The sequence below is a fragment of the Tamandua tetradactyla genome, chromosome 1 (assembly GCF_023851605.1).
Source record: "Tamandua tetradactyla isolate mTamTet1 chromosome 1, mTamTet1.pri, whole genome shotgun sequence".
NCBI classification, from domain to species: domain Eukaryota; kingdom Metazoa; phylum Chordata; class Mammalia; order Pilosa; family Myrmecophagidae; genus Tamandua; species Tamandua tetradactyla.
In genome coordinates, this window is record NC_135327.1 from 153,205,164 (window position 1) to 153,219,900 (window position 14,737).

Below are 14,737 nucleotides of genomic sequence, written 5' to 3' on the forward strand. Positions count from 1 at the left end.
TTGGTTTGTTATAATTTAGCACTAAAGCAGGAATCTAAAAGTTACTATTGCAGGGTGCTCATAAAAATATTTGAGAAATACAAGTAAAATAGATCCACCCTGAAGAAAAATAAATGCTGACACTAATTCCATGCCCCCATCACAAAACAGATGCTATTAACCTCAATATTGAAACCAAGGAAGGGAAAGAAAAAGATGGGCAGTTACAAGTTCTAATTTTGGATAATGTAGAAAAAATGTTCCCAATCACTCATAACCTACCACGTATTGCCGAAAACACCAGTTTTCCCAGCGTGCCTTGCAACAAGAGCACGTGACCCTGCCCTGACCAATGAAAGCTGAAGGCTATTCTGAGGAAAGTGTGGTGCTCGTTCCTTCCTGTAGGATTTTCCTTCTCGTTAAAACAGAGATGGTAGCATAATGGCAGAGTGGGAAGTTTTACAGATGGCTCCCTCTATTATAAAAAATGAACTATCTGAAAAAAGAGACAAGAATTAACTAGGTGATAACTGTGGAGCCAGTCTGAGTATTTAGAAACACCACAGGAGCACCTGACAAAGGGAGAGGCTGCAGAGTTCCGCTTTTGTAAAGAGAGGTGAGTGAACCAGCGACCAGCCTCTACTCCTCAGTTCCTCAGCCGAAATGGCTGCGGAATGGTGGCCCGGAATCCAGGAGAAGCCGGCTGGTGGGTGAGCAGAGGAAATGTCCTCCTTCAAAAGATGGGATTGGAGTTCAAGGTTGCCCTGGGCATTCCCTGAGGGACCAGTGGTGGATGTTAGCTTTGATTTCAGAAGGGCAACAGCGACTTGGGCCTCCCATCAGGAGCCACCGAGTCATAAAGAGCCAGTGCACCATTTTTGAATTGGTTTTCTTTCTTTTTGGGTGGATGTTTCTTGGAAGGGCAGATCCCTGGTTTCAGCCCTATCTGTAGCAGCAGATTCTGGCCTCCCACCAGCGTCCCCCAGGTGTGACGAGCCAGTGCGCCTCTCTTTGGTTGATTTTTTTTTTGTCTTTTCTGTTCTTTTGTGGGGGATGTTGTTTCGGTTCTAGAGGATCCCTAAGGGCTCAGCTCCCTTGCTGTCCTTGTTTTCCACCCTTTTGGTAGCAAAGGACCCTGGCTTCATTCACTCAAGCATCTTCTGGGACATAAAGACAGTGCATCTGTTTTTGGTTGATTTTGTTTCTTTTCTTGCTTTTTTTTTTTTTTTTTTTTTTTTTTGATATGGTAGATCCCTGGGGGACCAGCATACATGGGAGCCTCAGTTCCAGCCCTCTCAGTATCAAGGCCTCCCACCCGCATCTATGGTGTTCTCTCTTTCTTGTTTTTATTTTTGTTTTGTGTTTCTGTGTTTTTTTTTGCAGTCTGACAAATACCTTGGGGACCAGCAGAAATGCTAACCTGGGTTTCATTTCTCTTGGCAGCAGAAGCTTCTGGCCTCACACCAGCATCTGCTGGGATGTAAAGAGTCAGTACACCTTTGGTTTGGTTTAGTTTTGATTTTTAATTGGTTTTCTTTCTCCCTTTTTTTTTTTTAAGTGTTTTGATCTGGCAGATCCCTAAGAAACCAGTGCAAATGCTGACCTTAGTTTCTACCCCACAGAAGCAGCTTCTAGTTTCCTACTACTATCCACCGATCCTACTGCTATCCACCGAGCAATTTAGAAAGGCAGTGGGGCTGGGAGTGGGGTGGTTATTTGGTGTTTGTTTTCTTTTTCTCTCTTTATTATTCATTCTTTTTACTTTGTCTTGGTCTGGCAGACTGTGGACTGGGAGAACTAGATTTCTGGCGTAAAACATAGAATTTCCAATTCTCACCAAAAAAGTTAAAAAACATATGAGGAGATAGGAAAGTATGGCCCAGTTACAGGAGAAAAAGAAAAATAAATCATAAGCAATCCCAAAGAAAGCCGGGTTGCTGGAATTACTAACCAAAGATCTTAGATCAACTCTCTTAAATAGCATCTATTACACAAAGGAAAACATGGGAAAGAACTAAAATAAACCAGGAAAACAGTACATGAAAAATAGAAATTGTAATGAGATAGAAATTTTATATCCCATTTCTGTAAGACCTGCCTTATGAGAAATGCTAAAGTGAGTCCTTCATGTTGAAAGGAAAGGACATTAGTTGGTAATTGAAAGCTGTATGAAGAAGTAAGAATGTCTACTATAGGTAAATATATAATAAATATAAATGCCAGTATTATTGCATTTTTTTCATTTGTAATACCATCTTCAACTTCTTATATTACTCAAAATTCCTTTGCATGGAAAAAAAATCCTAAATCTTTGTTATTGGTCAGACAATACATAATGATATACTTGTGGCAAGAAAAACATAAAGGAGAAAGTTGGAGGAATATGGGAATAGAGTCAGTGTAGGCTACTGAAGTTATGTTGGAATCAATACAAACTAAATTGTCCTTGCTTTAGGATAAAGAATTCTCCATGGAAACCATGAATAAAATACTTCAAGTCTATACAAAAGGATATAAGTAATTTTAAAAGGCTCATTACAAAAGATAACATAAAATAAAGAAGAGCACAATAATGGAGCAAAAGAGAGACAAGAAAGATATAGATATACAAAAAACAATTAGCTAAATGGCAGAATTAAATCTTGCCTTGTCAGTAATTACTTTAAATTGGAATGGTAAACTCTCCACTCAAAAGGTATATAATGGCAGAATGGGTAAAGAAGCATAATCCAACTATATACTCTTTATAAGAGACTCACATTAGATCCTCAGACATGAATGGTTTGAAAGTGAAAGAATGGAAAAATATTTAATGCAAATAGGATAAAAAAGAGAGCTGTGGTAAGCTATACAAATATCAGACAAAATAGATGGTAAATTAAAATGTGTTGAGAAAAATATGGGTATCATATATTAATAAAAGGGATCAAGTCACTAAGAAAACATAACAATTATAAATATATATGTACCTGAAAACAGAGCCCTCAAATCCATGAAACAAACACTAACAGATTGAAGGGAGAAATAGAAAAGTTTATAGGAATAATTGGAGATTTCAGTAGACCACTTTCAAAACTGGATAGAACATTTATACAGAAGGTCAACAAGTAAATTGAGGACTTGAATAACATTATAGGCCAACCAGATCTATACAACCTCTCCTAGCAACAGCAGAATACACATTCTTTCAAAATACACATGGATCACTCTCCAGGAGAGATCATATGTTAGGGTACAAGAGAAGTCTCAATAAGTGTAAAAATAGATAATCACCAAATAACCAACAAATTAGATAATCTAGATGAAATGGAAAAATTCCTAGAAATGCACAAATTACCTAAACTATCTTGAGAATAGAGACTACAATAACCTAAAACAGGTGCAGAGATTGAGTCAATAATCAAAATCCTTCTACCAAAGAAGAGTCCAGTACCAGATGGCTTCAGTGACAAATTTCACCAAATATCAAAAGAAAATTTAACACCAATCCTTCTCAAACTTTTCCAAAGAATTCAAGAAGAAAGAATGCTTCCTAATTCATTCTATGATGTCAGCATTACCCCTATACCAAAGTCTGATAATGACATATTGGGAAAAAACTATTAAATAATACTTTATCTTATGACTATAGATTCAGAACTCCTTAACAAAATGCTAGCAAGCCAATTCCAAAAGCATTTTAAAAATATTATACATCATGACCATGTGGGAGTATCCTAGGAATGTAAGAGTGTATATGATTATCTCAGTAAATACAGAGAAAGCATTTGACGAAATCCAGCACACTTTCTTGATAAAAGCACTCAAAAAAATAAGGATAGAAGGAAATTTTCTCAACAGAATAAAGGCCAATTATGAAGAACCCACAGCTAATATCATGGTGAAGGGGTGAAGGACTGAAAAATTTCCCCCTAAGATGTGGAAAAAGACAAGAATATCTGCTTTCACACTGCTATTCTATATTGTAGCCAGAGCAATTAGGCAAGCAGAAGAAATATAAGGTATCCAAATTGGAAAGGAAAATGTAAAAATATTTCTATTTGCAGGTGACAACATTTTATACAGAGAAACCCATAGGGATCCACTAGAAAACTACAAAAGTTAACAGATGAGTGAAGTAAAGTGGCATAGTGTAAGATCAACATGGGACAATTGTGTTTCTATACAATAGTAATGAAGAATCTGAAGAGAATATTAGGAAAACAATTTACAACAGTGTCTGAAAGAACAAAATATCTAAGAATAAATTTAACAACACGTTATGAAAAACTCGTATGTGGAAAACTACCAAAAAAAAAAAAAAAAAACTGCTGAAAGAAAATTTAAAAGACCTAAATAAATGGCAAGACATTCTATGCTCATGGATTAGAAGACTTACTATTGCTAAAATATCAATACCACCCAAATTAGAAGGCTTAATATTGCTAAAATATCAATACTACCCAAAGCAATCTACAGATTCAGTGTAATCCCTGTCAAAATTCCAGAAGACTTTTTGCAGAAATGAGAAATCTGATCCTCAAGTTCACACGGAATTTTGTGGGGCCCTGAATAGCCAAAACAATTTTGAAACAAGATGAACCAAGTTGGTGGACTCACACTCTCTGATTTCAAAACTTATTATAAGTTTTTACTTGGTGAGAATAGACTCCTACCTTACACCATGTAATACATCAACTTAAAATAGATAGAAGACCTAAATTAAAAAGCTAAAACCATGATGTTATTATAAGATAAAATAGGGACAAATATTTATGACTTGGGATTTGGCAATGGATTGTTAGCTATAACACCAAAAGCACAAGCAAGAAAAGAAATAATAAATAGATTGACTTCAACAAAATTAAAAACTTTGGGGCATCAAAGGACATTATGAGGACAGTGGAAAGACTACCTACAGAATGGGTGGAAATAATTGCAAACCATCTATCAGATAAAGGCTGACTATACAAAATATATGAAGAACTTTTACTAATACAACAGCAAAAAGACAAACAACCCAATTAAAGAAATGGCAAAGGTCTTCAACAGATATTTTCCCAACAGTGCATACAAATGGCCAATAAGCACATTGAAAGATGCTCGAAATCATTAGCTATAAGTTAAATGTGAATCAAAACCATGATAAGATACTCTTCACACCCAAAGATGACTATTATTATTTAAGAAAAGAAAATAACAAATGTTGGAGAGGATTCAGAGAGTTTGGAACTATAGTGTATTTTGGGTGGGAATGTGAAGTGGTACAGCCATTGTGGAAAACAGTTTAGCAGTTCCTCAGAAAGTTAACTATATAATTACCATATGACCTATAATTCCACTCCTCATTATACATCCAAAGAAAAGAAAAACATGACCTTAAAGAGATACTTGTATACCAAAGTTTGCAACAGCATTGTTCACAGTAGCAAAAAGATATAAACAACCCAGGTGTCCATCAATACATGAATGGATGAACAAAATGTGATATATATGCATATATATGTGATATATATATATATATGCAATGGGTATTATTCAGTAACAAGGAGAAATGATGTTTTGAAACATGGATGAACCATAGAAACATTATGCTGAATGAAATATGCAAGTCATATAAGGACAAATATTTTATGATGTCACGTATAACAAATATCCAGAAATAGTAAATTCTCGGAGACAGAAAGTAAATTTTTAAATACTACCAAGGAGTATGGAAATGGGTATATGGGGGAGGAGGATGTGGGTATAAAATGGTGTAAATAAAAATTAATAAATAAAGGAAAAATTTGAGATGTTTGATGTAAGAAATACGCATCCATCTTTTGATCATAAGGTGATGGTTAAGAGGGCTGAAATACAGTACTGAAACATTATTAATCCAATGTTGTAACTGTATTTTTCTCCTGAGGTGTACCATCACTAAAGTGGGGAAAAAGAAAGACTTATTATTTATACCACTTATGGTCAAATATTCTGTCATTTGTAGCTACAAACATCATAGATGTTATACGTGTTTATATGCATACAGTTATATCACAGTGTGCACATAATTTTGTATCTTGCTTTTGTCACATAATGATATTTCATTATTCTTTTCCTATGTTGCTACACTATACTGAAATTATTATTTAATGGCTGCATGAAATGTATGAATATATTACAATGAGTATTTTGAAAGGCCTCACAAATATTATTATTTAACTCATGTTAAAACTAGTATCTCCAGTTCCTTACTTTTTGAACCCCCACTGCCCCTAGAACCACTTTGCTTTGTAAAATGTGGATCTTATGATTGGACTACAGGGATTCAGAATACCCCTTTATTTATCTGCATTATTTATGGTGTATTTTGTGAATACATACACTTTTTTCTCAGGACAGGGTCCATAGTCTTTTAACAGATTCTCAAATGGAAATATTAAGATAGAAAGTTTAAAATTATTTAAATCTCACTGAAGGGTAATTGACTCCTGAAACGAAAATAACAATATTGTGTGGGGTATATAACCTATGTAAAAGTAAAATATATGACAACAAAAGTACAAAATTAGGAGATAGAGATATGCAATTATAAGTTTTTTATGCTATATGTGAATGGTATACTATCACTTAAAGGTTGAGTATAAGTTAAAGGTGTTTATTACAAACCTGTTCCAACACAGCCCTTGAAGGGCTTGGGACAGGGCAGCCCAAGGACCAAAGACACACTAGGCAGAAGGTTAGACATGAATTTTAATTAACATTTACAAACAAGAGAAGATATTTCACTGTGGCAGCCTGCCATGGGAAATGGTTAGTGCTCTAAAAGGGAAGGGAAAGTTCAAGGGCTATAAGAGTTTACGACAAGGGTGTGAAAACAGAGTTTCAGCAGGGTCTCCTTATCAGCAGTGATCAAGGGAGGGGAATTTCAGTGCCTTGTTTACAATACCATTTGTACATTTTTTCCCCTCTGAGGAGGTTTGATGATCTTTTATGTCTGTCTTGGTCATGTAGGCAGCTATATGAAATGACCTTCTCTCAATATGAAGGAAATGCTTTCATTATGGCGGGGAACCCTGGGCCCTCACAAAACCCTAATGCAATAACTAAAACAAATCAGTGCTCATCAAATGAGATAAAATGGTATCATGAAAAATTCTGTTAATCTAAAAGAAGGCAGAAAAGGATGAAATGAGGAAGAATGGATGGAGCAAATAAAAAACTAATATCAGGATGATAGAGTTAAAACTGACCATACGAATAACTAAATTTAATTAAATGGCCTACCCATCCCAATTCAGAAGTAAAGGCTGTTAGACTAGGTAAAAAAGTAAGACACAACTGTATGCTGCCAACAAGAAATGCACTTTAAATGCAAGGAGACATTCGTAGATTAAAAGTAGAAGTATAGAAAATGCTATCCCATACTAATACTACTCAAAAAAGATAAACTAGCTATATTAATATCAGATAAAATGGATTTCAGAGCAAAGAATGCTAACAAAGATAAAGAAAGTCATTTTTTGTCAATAAAGAGGCAATTTGTTGAGGACAGTAGAATCCTAAACATTCATGACTCTAATAAAAGAGCTTCAAAATACATGGTAAAAAGAGACTATTATGAATAGCTTTACAATTTAGATGAAATGAACCAATTCCTTTAAAGAAATAAACTACCAAAACTTACCCAAAATGAAATATATAATTAAATAGTATGGCTATAAAGAAATTTGATTTGTAGCTAAAAACTTTTATATAGGGAAAACTTCAGGTCAAGATGATTTGACTCAGAAATTCTAAAATATATTTAAGGTAGAAATTGTTGCCAGTTCTAAATAAATTTCCAGAAAATTGAAGAGAAAGATCTGAAAAGAAAGTGAAGGAGAGTAGAGGAGGAGAATGCATGAAAAGAAGAAACGGACAGACCTTAACAGATCAAGGTGAGCTTTATTAGAGAGCTTGAGAGGTACAGCCCGAGGAGCAAGCAGTCAAGCTGACTGAATCAAGAGCCGTGCTAAGGGGAGGGAGAGTGGCATATTTATAGAGCAGGGTTTATTGAAACCAGGAAAAATAAAAACAGAAGAATGATGTCTTTTGTGGTTACACATCTATGGTTAAACATTTGGTAGGAATAGGCAGGTGAGGCTCTCCAGTTTGCCAGGGTGGGTGAAGTTCAATCAGACGCAACAGGTTAGGTCAATTTGTTAGTTCCATCAGGAACCACCTCCCAACTCATTCTATAGAGCCAGCATTTCCCAGATTCTAAAATCAAGAAAAGATTTTATGAGAACAGAAAATTACAACCATAGTTTTGTGCAATTAGAGTCAATAATCCTCAACAAAATATTAGCAAATCAAATCCAGTAATACATAAAAGTGGTGATATATCATTACCAAGTGAGGTTTATTTCAGATGTGCATGATTGGTTCAATACTGAAAAATCAATTTATGTAATTCACCATGTTAACAAACTAAATATGAAATCAATACAAGATCATCTTAATAGACACAGAAAACTCATTTGGAAAAATCCAACATCCATTGCAGGTTAAACTACTCAGTGAAAGAGGAATAGAAGGGAAATTCTTCAACTGGATAAAAAATATCTATGAAAACTGATAGCTAATATTATACTTAATAATGGAGACTGAATTCTTCCCCCCTAAAATCATGAACAAGGTAAGGGTTCAAGTCTGCTTTTACCACTCAGAGTAGAAAGTAACATCTACATAAAAACTACTAGAAATAAGTGAATTTAGCAAGGCTGTAGGAACAAGATCAATATAATGCATTTCTCCTTACTAGCAGCAAACTATTGAAATTGAAATAAACATGCCATTTATAATACTATAAAAATATGAAACACTTAGAGACACAATCTGGCAAAAGATGTGTGAGACACATTTGCTGAAAGCTACAGAACAGTATTGAGGTAAATTAAATATCTAAATAAATGGACAGAGATGTGTTGGGTTGGAATACTCAGTATCGTTAAGATGTCAGTTTTTCCCAAAATGACTATAGAGTCAAGTCAATCCCAATCAAAATTCAAGCTGGTGCCTTGTAGGAAATTAACAAGCTTACTCTAGAACTTATTTAGAAGTATAAATAAGTAAAATTATCCAAAACACTTTTGAAGAACAGAATTGGAAGACTATCACTATCTGATTTCAAGGTTTCTTATAAAGCTATAGCAATCAAGAAAAGGTATGGTATTGGCATCAAGATAAATAGATTAGTGAAACGAAACAGTGCGGAAATAGACTTATGTATATTAACAATCAGTTTTTAACAAATATTTAAAGGGAATTCAATGCAGAAACAGTAATCTTTTCAACAAGTGGTGCAAGAACAATTGGATAGTGTATTGGTTTGTTAATGCTGCTGGAAATACAATATGCCGGAAATGGAATGGCTTTTTAAAAGGAAATTTATTGTATTACAAGTTTAAAGTTCTAAGGCCATAAAAATGTCCAAACCTAAGGCATCGAGAGAGAGATACCTTGACTTTAGAGAAGCTGATATCTATTACATGGGAAAGCATGTGGCTGGTGTCTGCTCGCCTTTGTTCCCGGTTCATTGCTTCTAGCTTCTGATGCCAGTGGTTTCTTCTCTAAACCTCTGTGGGCCTTTACTTAGCTCCTCTAGGACACAACTCTGGGTTCTGGCTTGCTTGGTATCTTATGGGAAGGCATATGGTGGCATCTGCTTGGCTCTGTGTCTAGGCATTTCTGTCAGCTATGAGCGACTTTTGTCTAAGCATCTGCATCTGAGGTTTCTCTAAAATATTTCTTCTTTTAAAGGACTCAAGTAAACTAATCAAGACTCACCTTGAATGGGCAGATCACATCTCCAGCTAATCAAAAGGCTACATCCACAACTGCATGTATCACAAATCCATGAAAGTACACTAACCAAAAAGTCACACTCACAATTGAGAGGGTCAGTCTCCATGGAAACAATCTAATCAGAATTTCCAACCTAAACAATAGGTCTGGCCCCACAAGATTGCATCAGGATTAAAACATGGCTTTTCTGGGGTGCATAATAGTTACAAACTGGCACAGACCTCCATTGCCAAAAAAATGAACTTTGATCCATGTCTTTCACCATATTTAACAATTAATTCAAAATGAAGCACAGTTCTAAACCTAAAACTATAAAACTCTAGAAGAAAACATAGGAGAAAATCTTTACAGCCTTGAGACAGATAAAGTTTTTTTCACATGACACCAAAGGCATGAGCCATAAAATAAAAATTCGATTATTGGACTTGATCAACATTAAATCCTTCTGTTCATCTCCAGATAAGATTAAGAGAACAGAAATGACAAAATACTGAGTGGGAGAAATTATTTGCAAATTACATATGTGAGAAAGAATTCTAAGACTCAACAATAAGAATACAAAAATCTAAAAAGTAAAAAGTGGACAATAGATTTGAACAAACATTTCACCAAAAAGTATATATGGATGGTGAATAAGCACATGAAAAGATGTTCGACATCATTAGTCATTATAGAAATGAAAATTAAAACCACAATGAAATAGCACTACACATCTATTAGAATGACTAAAATAATAATGTTTTTAAAATGCCGATTACCAATTACAGCTGGACTACTGGACCTCTCATGTTGCTGGTGGAATGCAAAATGGTAGTAGTAGTATTAATATACAATATTTGTTAGTATAATTAGCAGTATTAGGTATTTATGCAAGAGAAATGGAAGCTTAGGATTATACAAAATAATGTACTTGAATGTTTATAGCAGGTTTATACATAATTGCCCAAACAGGCAGCAACACAAATATCCTTTAACTGTTGAATAGATAAATATTGTGGTACACTATAGAATGAATGCAATGTTACTCAGCAATAAAAGAGAAGAAATTCTTGTTATATACAATCACAGGGTGAAATTCAAATGTATTTTGCTAAATGAAAGTAGTCAGAAGTAAAAGGTTACATACTGTCTGTACTATGTCTTTCCATTAATATGACATTTTGGAAATGCAAAAACTTTAAGAATGAAGAACAGAACAATGGCTGCCGCAAGTTGGGTTTGGAAGGAGTGGTCGATTACAAAGGGCAGCAGGAATTTTGGAGATGGTGGTGGTAGAAATGTTCTATAACTTGGTTGTGGTGGTGAGTATATGAATATTCATTTGTCAAAGCCCATGGAGCTGCACACTATAAAGAGTAAATTTACTGTGGGTAAATTAAATCATACATTTTTAAAAATGCTTGGTTCAAATCTGTTATATACTCCAGAAAAGACTGTAAGAGCAAAAGGCTTCTCTGGTCCTTTATGACCTAGAAAATAAAACCTAAAGCATTTTCCTCCCCGACATAAAGAGATCTTCATACTATGAACTCAGAATTATATTCTATCCTCCCATCAACTCTTTTGTATCATGGACCTAGAGTTCTAGAGATGATAATATGAGATGTAACTTACTATTGAAAGAGCTACTACTTGGTACTTACTAAATTATCCTGTTTAGTATTCACACACACAAAAAACTAAAAACTGGATTGTTATTTCACAGGAGGCAAAAATCAGGTCTAAGTATTTAACATACCCACATTCCAGTATTATGGGTAAAGAAATGACAAAACAAGGATTTCTATCTTTTCTGACTCTTAGATTCATTATCTTTCTGTTATGCCCTGTGATATTTTAAACATTTATTTTCATTTCTATATACTGTTCCCTCTGTATGTAAAACATTTTTCCCCTTCTTTATTTGGTGAACATTTATTCAACCTTTCCAGATTCTGCATGGCTGTGGACAAACAAATATTCTACTACCTTGCTGGTGTCTTTGTAAAGTGGTATAAACTTGCTAAGGAGCAATCTGGAAAAAAATTTTTCAGAAGTCCATATTATATTTTTCAAGCAAAGGATTCATATTTATTAATTTATTCTAAGAAAAATTATAGTAGTAAATAAAGAGCAATACATGGAGAAAATGTTTAATACAGCAATCATCTTAAAATGTTTTCCAGCAACATGGTGAATGGAATTAAGCTCACCCTCCCCAAAATATAGAAAAGTACTAGATGAAATAAAACAAAGCCAAATAAATCATATCTAAGCTTTAAAAAGGAAAGAGAGAGAGAAGAAGAAGAAAGAAAGAAGGAAGGTAGGAAGGAAGGAAGGAAAAGAAAGAAATGGAAAGGAAGGAAGGAAGAAAAATAAATGGAAATTTCCTAATACTAAGAATGAAAAAAAGTATTCAAACACAGGTATTAGACATGATGTGCAGGCCAAAGAACCGGGGAATGAGTTACTAGCACTCACATGGGAAAAAGAGAGTACCTCCATTCATCTAAAGAGGTCTTAAAACATAGCACAGCAGTCATAGAAGTTGCAGTGTCTTGCTGAGTGCAGAAAAAATACGTGAAGAAATAAAGATGATAAAATGTCAGGATAGAAAGAAAAGGACAAGTAGAATTGATACAGAACCAAAAACTAAAAATGAAAATACTGTCAATGATATTAAAAACACAGTAGATGGATTAAACTAATTCGTAATTAAACCCTAGCAATCTAAGAATAGACAAGAGCTTCTAAACTGGAAAAAATGCATCTACTGAAAATCTACAACAGAGTTGAGTAGGCAATGGACAATAGAATGGAAGCTGTCAATTGTAAGCTTGAGTTCACAATCAGGAATCACAAATATTTGAGCAGCAACACTGAAAGAGGAGTAATAAAATCTATGATTCAAATTTACACATGAGGGCAGGCCACAGTGGCTCAGCAGGCAGAGTTCTTGCCTGCCATGCCAGAGACCTGGGTTCGATTCCTGGTGCCTGCCCATAAAAAAAAAAAAAATTACACATGTAGAGACAGAGTTAATAGAATAATGAGAACAGAACTTTAAAATAAGTAGTTATTATCCTCAAAGAAATTAGAGGATGTCATGATATAAAAGAGGAACTGTTTAACAAGAATGGCTATTTAATATTTTAAAAAACAAATTAGAAACAAAGATCTTAGTATTTTATATTTTATGTAAAATATTTTAAGCAAATATTGCCCTAAACTAAAGATCTGCTATATCTCTTCCACCTCTCCCTTTTACTTCTCTATTGTTCTTTTACTAATTTCAGCTGTGCTGATTTGCAAATGAAGCAGAATCACAGGATAATAGAAGGGTCAGACAAATAAATTACACATCCAACCATATCAGCCTTACCGATGATGAAATTACAACGAAGAGAAGGTAATTTGTCCAAGTTCATACAATTTCTTTTAGGGAACAAAATATATGTTTTCTATATATATGAAAAAAAATGAGAGGGGGGAAAAAAGGAAAGTAATAGGGAATACCAATTTCTCTTCTCTCTTCCACTCCAGACCAAGTTTCCAAAGCTAAAGGAGAATCATTTCTATAATTCTTAAGTAGGCAGAGGTATACTTGTGGGAAGAGAATTCAATGTCCAATTAAGAAAGTCATTTTGCCCTTTGTTAGGTGATGACTAAAGTGATTTGTTGGTTCTTAGCTCTAAGTGCCACTTGCATTGCAATCAGTGATCCGCTATCACCTCTCAAAATTCTTTCCAGTTTGATCACATCTGTTCTTTGGGGTCTTAATGGCAACACCTTTATGGTATGTATAATGTTGTACATAGAAAATGGAGGCATTAAAAAATGTCATCATTGCTAAGTCTGTCCATTAAGAACCCTTAATCCTTATTTTGCTTTTTCTCCTTGACAGATGATGACAAGAAATGATACATTCAATATCATATTCATAATGAAAGCATGTAACTTGCAATCACACACAAGAGGGAACCAGTTTATACTTGAAGGCTTTGTGCCACTGTAGAGTTATAAGTGATTATGAGGTCAGAAGAACGAGGCCAGAATTATTTTCAAATTCAGGTCTAATTCTTTTCTCTGTAAGATACAAGTGCTGTTCATTTCAAATATTTTGCATGTCCTAACTTGTACATCACACAAATTTTCATGTAAAACCAAACGATGATAAGTTGTTTTTATCTTGTCTAATGATTTATTGGGTTTCAAAAGACCTATGACACCTTTTCTGACAAATTTTAAACACTTGTTATCTCTACATTTCCAAATATACTTAGGCTTTTGGTTTTTATTACACCTGATTCATCATCTTTGCATGCCATTAAGTTCAACCCTCAATTTCCATTCTGTATGAGCCTAGGAAGGACACAATGAGCAAGCATCAGTAACAGTAATATGGTGATGACCATATTACTGGTCATCGTTGTTCCTGGGCTTTTCCCAAAAACTGATAGAACTCTGTCTGCTGAGCCACTATGACCTGCCCTACATCATAGACTTTTGAGACAGAAAACCCAACTTTCATTCTTGGGTCTGCCATTTATATCGATGTGATCTTGACCAAATCAATTGACTTTTCTAAGCCCAGTCTCCATAATCTGTGAAGTGGGCATAATGATAATAGCATCTAATTTATAGTCTATAAAAATTAAATAGGGTCATGTATGTATAGCATTTACTAGGTGCCTAGCTCATAGAAAGAATTTAACAAAGTTTAGTTGCTACAGTATTATTACCATCATCAATATAATTACCCTATCCCCATGTAGCCCCTTCCAGTAATAAGATTGTGGGGTAGAAATACATTCTCCCTAGTAGCTTAGGAATGTATCCCTCACTTTATCCACTCGGTAGTCTTATGTCCTCAGATATAATTGCATGCCAATTGCTAATGACACTGGACCTCATGGCTGCCAGTTACCATAGATGTAGCCTGCAAATGCCACTCAAGTTACTTTCTAGC

At 34.5% G+C, this 14,737-nt stretch overlaps 1 long non-coding RNA gene across 5 annotated transcripts in view; it reads left to right on the plus strand.

The window, feature by feature from the left end:
* Positions 1–328: 328 nt before the first annotated feature.
* Positions 329–14,737, plus strand: part of LOC143644274 (uncharacterized) — a 262,187-nt gene continuing 247,778 nt past the window's right edge. For all 5 annotated transcript variants that reach the window (XR_013156641.1, XR_013156591.1, XR_013156595.1 and 2 more), the window contains exons 1-2: positions 329–595; positions 13,065–13,177. This is a non-coding gene — a long non-coding RNA (uncharacterized LOC143644274). The remainder of the gene's footprint in view (positions 596–13,064; positions 13,178–14,737) is intronic.